The following is a 6,427-nucleotide window of genomic DNA, read 5'->3' as shown; positions in this document are numbered from 1 at the left end:
CATGCCAGTTAGAAATCAAATTTCTCCAAAAATCACAATGACCCGTTATATATTTTCAGAAACAGTCCGTGGGCTACTCAGGTGGTCTTAGGGGACTACTTGTAGGAGACCCTGAAAAAAGAATAAAAATGCAAATACACCTTCAAACAAAATGTCCACTGCAATGTTGCGTTAACGTTATAACCAAACTTTACAAACCATCCAAATTACAAGAAAACGGCGAGGCCCATCCCTCTCCAGGCAATTTCTTTCGGTGGGGGTTTGCTCCTACACATCAAACAAATAGTACTGGTTTTTTCTATGGTTACCGTTAGCAGGAGAAGTCTCGTTGAGTTGACTCAGATGCATCGCGTTCATCATCTGGTCGCCGTTGTTTTTCGGTGTAACGCATGATCCCCCTCTTTAAAGATGAGCCAATGATGGGCAGTGGCTTTTGTCTGACAATACTGATACTAGATCCTAAATCACTGGGGAAAAAATAAAAATGTGTTCCTGAATGTTGAGTATCCCCTCGTACAATTCGAATTGCATAATTGGTGGCCTTCATGTTTTTGTTGAAAAATAAACGTTGTGATGATGACATGACATACTTTGCATTTATGATATTTTAAAGGCACAGGTACATGTGTTTAATTCCTGCACTTGTTTAAAAGTTCATCTCATCTCTCATCGGCTGCACCGCTTATCCTCAGTAGGGTCCCGGGGGTGCTGGAGCCCATCCCAGCAATTATCGGGCAGTGGGCAGGGGACACCCTGAACTGGTTGCCAGCCAATCGCAGGGCACACAGGGAAAGATAACTCGCTCACTCATTCACACCTAGGGACAATTTCAACCAGCCAATCCACCTGAAATGCATGTCTTTGGAAAGCGGGAGGAAACTGGAGTGCCCGGAGGAAACCCACGCAAGCACGGGGAGAACATACAAACTCCGCACATTAAGTCCGGTAGCTGGATTTGAACCCACACAGGAGGTTCCCAAGACCTTAGAACTGCGCCGCCGTGCTTATTAAAAGTTAATTTGTTGTAAATGAATTCATGACCAGGAGTGAAATTAAAACTGACCAACTTAAAACTTAAATCCTCATTAAGGCAATTGTGCATAGTGCTGGTCATGTCAGGCACCAGGAACGGACATGGGAACCCAATTAGGTTAGTTTCTTAGTTTTATTGAGAAAGGAGATGTCAGCTGGCACCCACGATCCAGTGATCGTTGATTGTGGGGATCAGGTCGCTCGGGACGTGGAAGTGGCACTTCTTTGGCGAGCGATAGCGGTGTCGAAGAGGGAAAAGCAAGTCAAGTTACCGGGGCGCAGGAGCAGAGACGGGATCAAACGGAAACAGGTCGAAGCCGGGAAACGTACAGGAGTCAAAAAACAGGGGAGCTGAAGGTTCGCAACGATCGGACGCCGGTAACAGGGAGTCGGGGGGGTTAAAAAGTGCCAAGGAGCCAATCAGCGACCAGGGCTGTTGCCGCCACCGGGGCAGCCGCAGGTGCCCCGAATCAGTAAACATGACAGGTCACTGTCTTGTTGGCCATATCTTTCTGCTCACCATTATTATGTATGAGTTCTGACGGGATGTTGACTTTCCGTTCTTCAGCTAGTTATTTGCTGCCTCTACTTCTCTGAGAATAGGGAAGTCGTCACTGTCCCATAGGCCAGAACATGAGGACCTGATGTCTCCCTGTTTCAAGTGGTGGCAGTATTGCGTCCATCTATTCATGCTCTCTTTTTCTTCAGTTAGCTTATTCCGTGCCTCACCCTGAATGCTGCTGACCTTTGCCTGTTTTGTTGTGTGAGGTCTTTTACACTCTAGAATTGTTCTTGTTGAGGCACTCTAACTCCAAGCTTTTTCTAATTTTCTTGTTGGCTGCTCTTTACTTGGCTGCTCCCCCAGGGCTGTTTTTGTTTCTTCTTTAGTTCTCACCTTGTGTCGCACTGTTGGAGAATTTCATTTGTAACCCACGGCGTTATCTTCTTCCGGTGTTTTCCTACAATTCATTTTGAGAACTTGGTTGTCAGGGTTTGGACATCTTTGTATAAGCGCAGCAAAGGAGCAAACATTCCACCAATAAGACCTGGAAGCTCTCCACCACCTTGTGGGTCTTTCAGTCGCTCAAGGTCAAACTTGATCCGAGGGTTCCGTGACCTTTTGACCTTCTGGTTGCAGACGCGGAAGTTTATAATGCCCGGGTCGTGATCGCTTCCAACATCGGCCCCTGGATATGTGTGCGTGCTTGCTGTCTTGATTCCACATTTGAAACGTTTTGGAATCATGATGTAGTCAACCTGACTGTGTGGATTCCATCTGGGTGTTGTTATATCCATTTTCTGGAGTTCTTGTGGTTGCCAAGAGTGTTTGCCAGCATCAAGTTGTTGTAGCTAGTTCAGTAGGTCGTTGTCCTCTATCACATGTTTGTAGGTTAGAGCTTGTTCCATGTGTTTTCTTCCAGTCTCTATGAGCATTTACACCAATTTTGGCATTCCAGTCGCCTTTGCAGGATGATGATGATTTCCTTCTGTGCTTTGACTATGATACGCTATTTTTTTATTTTATTCTATTTTTTTTTTATTAATTTCACTGTTGTTATTACTTAGGCCAGTCTCTTAACAGTACTTTGTAAATAAATTTGCTTATTTTATCCTGACGGTTTTGATATTATTTTACTCTTTAAAGTATTTTTTACATGTTTAGTCCTGAGTGCTATGTCTAATCTCGTTGTATCCAAGGTTTTACAACGTTGCTATCAATGACAATAAAGACAATTGAGTGACGTGTATTTTAGATGCCATTCAATTACATTTTGTTACCTTTATATTTATACGTTAAGCTGGCCATTTGACGACATACAGCAACCGAATGTTGTACTCGGTGAAAACGAGTTTGCCCTATTACATCATTTCACGTTTTATTTTTTTTAAAACGTGAGTGGCAAATCTCCATTATGCACATGAACGCATCATTGGGCTTTCACTTCTTCGTCGACAATACACGAGAAATGGTCGCAATTGCCCCCTAGCGGAGGAGCTACAGAATGACAGCTAGGTGCTCTGACGACTCTGACTTGAAGCAGCAACTGGATGGCTTCCAACTTTTTTCTTTTTTAATCTTGTAAAGACTAAAGGAGTTTATCTTAAATGTCCTTCTTCTAAACCGTCTGTGGCTTCTAAGTAAGGATATTTTCTCTTCTGACGAGTGAATAGCCACGACTAATCGGTGGGTTAATGAGTAGGAGGAGGTTGGCTGCCCCACGCACGACACTTCTTTCATTCCCCTGACGGCGCAAAAAAAACAACAAAAATGTCGCCATTTATCCTTTTCCCCTTAACCCGCAAATGCGTCACCGTGCTTCTGCTCTGCCAAGTGCGCAGCTCCTTGACACCCCTCCTGCCCACAGCCCCCACTCAGGGTGGGTGATACTAGGAATTTCGGTATCGATCCGATACAAGCATTGTAAATACAGGGACTGGATGTCACCAATCGACTCCGATCCGATACAGATAAGTTTGCTTGTGAATGTCATGGGTTTTCCCTTAACCACTAGTGTCGTAGGGGCACCAATTCTTGCGGTGTGTCTTGGGCAAGAAAAGCCTGGTGGCACCCATCCAACAAATGAATCCATCCGGTCTCGAACCGAAGACCTTTCGCCTGTATGGCGAACGATCATTAAATAATTGATCTCTCCCTTTATGAGTTAGTTTTTAATTACGAAAATCAGAGAACAAACATTTTAGGCACTAAAACGTTCTATCATTATTATTATTAAATAACTACATTGCAAACGTTATCAGTATAATAAATACATTATTTAAAATATTTCTATTAACCCTTTTTTGGAACAGGAGCCGTACAAAACAAGCAGCAGTCTAGCGAAAATATAAACGTACCTGTCCGGGTTCGCTTATTAAAGGTCTTTTTGGGGTCCTTGGACCTTCACTTCTAGATATTATAAACATATCACTCTCCTCAGGTGTAGTTCTAGCGGCTTTTAAGTCCGCTGTTATGAAACCTACACCGAAACGACCCAACCTTGTAATTGTAGACCTGTGTCAAACCTACCCTTTTTTTCTAAAGTACTTGAAAAAGTAGTGGCACAGCAGCTGAATAATTTCATATCCGAGAACAATATTTTTAAATCAATGCAATCAGGATTCAGGGCTAACCACTCTACTGAGACAGCTCTGATTAAGGTAACCAATGATCTGCTACTGGCAATGGACTCTGGCGCTTCATCACTTTTGCTGCTGCTGGACCTTAGTGCTGCTTTTGACATAGTGGACCATAATATCCTACTAGAACGGCTGGAAAAATGGATTGGTCTCTCAGGAACCGTCCTCTCATGGTTCAGATCCTACCTCTCAGATAGGACGCACTGTGTTAAATATGGCGAAATGACATCTGAGCGTGTTAGTGTTACCTGTGGTGTTCCGCAGGGTTCAGTGCTTGGCCCCCTTCTTTTCAGCATCTACATGCTTCCATTAGGTGATATTATTCGCAAGTATAATATCAATTTCCACTGCTACGCAGATGACACTCAACTATATATTCAGTTGGAGGAATCTGCCACACTAAATTGTGGAAATTTGGAGGCCTGCCTCACTGAGATAAAAAAGTGGATGTCACTCAATTTCTTGCGTCTTAACTCTGAAAAGACCGAAATGTTAGTTATTGGTAAATCTAAATGTCGTGACTTATTCTCAAAAACTGCTGTGAACATTGACAAATGTCACATCACACAGAGTGACTCAGTTAAAAATTTAGGTGTCATATTTGACCCTGATCTAACCTTTGAGATGCATGTAAAGAAAATTACTAGAACCGCTTTCTTCCATCTTCGTAACATTGCCAAAATCCGTTCAATACTGTCTCAGTCTGATGCGGAAACTATAATTCATGCATTTGTTACCTCCCGTCTCGATTACTGTAATGCACTACTCTCCGGTCTCCCGAAGTCCAGAATCAAGTCTCTTCAGCTGGTACAAAATGCTGCAGCGAGGCTTTTAACTAGGACAAAAAAGTCCGATCACATCACGCCGATTTTGGCTCACCTGCATTGGCTCCCTGTTAGCCTAAGATGTGATTTCAAGGTTTTCTTAGGATTATACAAAATCATACATGGACTTGCTCCCTCTTATCTTTCAGATCTGATTTCCCCCTATGTTTCGGTCCGAAGCCTTCGTTCTGAGAGCGCCGGTCTTCTGGTGATCCCAAGAGCCAAGAAGTGTTCCGCAGGTTCGAGAGCGTTTTCTATCTGGGCACCGGTGCTGTGGAATGCTCTTACCTGAGATCCGATCTGCAACCTCAGTGGAAATGTTTAAATCTAAGATTAAAACACACTTCTACTCTATAGCATATGAATAACCTATACTTTCCTTGGACAATATCTCTGTATTATTTATGATTGCAACATCCTTTGCTGTCTGGTAATCCTGAAAGGGGGATGCCACATGTGCGGTCCCTTCTCAAGGTTTCTTCATTTCCATCATGTGGAGGTTTTTGAGTTTTTCCTTGCTCTCATGTTGGTTCCAGATCAGGGGATGGTGTAATAATAATCTGAAAAAATAGTCTGTGTAATAAACTGTGAAGCCCTTTGAGACTCTTTGTGATTAAGGGCTATACAAATAAAAATGACTTGACTTGACATGACAACTAAAATACTTGGCATTGGACAATATTTTGAAAATGAAATGCAAATGTTTCACATATACTTTAATAAAAAAAATAACTCTAAAAACCTTTATAACAGTATGAAAGATAAAGTACAGGGTGTTCCAAAAGTATCGGAAACATTTTGACATTGAACATCTCAGAAACTAATGAAGTCCGAGTGTGTAATATTTGACCACGAGATGGCACTGCTGTCCAATGCAAACGAAAACCAGTTTCACAGCAAGCAGCAAGACGGCAAACAAACATGGCCACTCCTAGCTATCGATTCCACGATGTAAAAGAAAATACACATTTGTTTAAAATATTTTTTTTACATGTTTAATCTTGAGTGCCATGTCTAATCTTGTTGCATCTATGGTACACATACACACATATCTGCACCGCTTATCTTCAGTAGTTTTTTTTAAGTAATACTAAATAGAAAGGAAGAAATAAGAAAAATAGGCAAAACCCAAAAAATAGGGGAAAAGAAAGCAAAAAAGGAAAATGGAAAGAAAGATCAAAAAAGGTTAAACACAAAAAAGACAAAAACTTTTCTGTTTTATTTTTTTCACCTAAGTTTTGCCTTTTCTTTTATTTCTTTTTTTTGTAATTTTTCTCCTTTTTATTTGAATTTCTTTCCCCATTTGCTTTTTTATTTTCTTATTTTTCTTCTTTTCAAAAGTAATAAGGTGCGTTTTGGTCACTTTGAGTCACTCAATGTCAGTGGCATGACAGAATACAGCGACATCTAGTGGGAAAATAATCCACACTGTC

Source organism: Urocampus carinirostris, chromosome 1, assembly GCF_059441175.1.
Source record: "Urocampus carinirostris isolate Australia breed hairy pipefish chromosome 1, RoL_Ucar_1.0, whole genome shotgun sequence".
NCBI lineage: Eukaryota > Metazoa > Chordata > Actinopteri > Syngnathiformes > Syngnathidae > Urocampus > Urocampus carinirostris.
Note: the sequence above shows the minus strand (reverse complement) of the source record.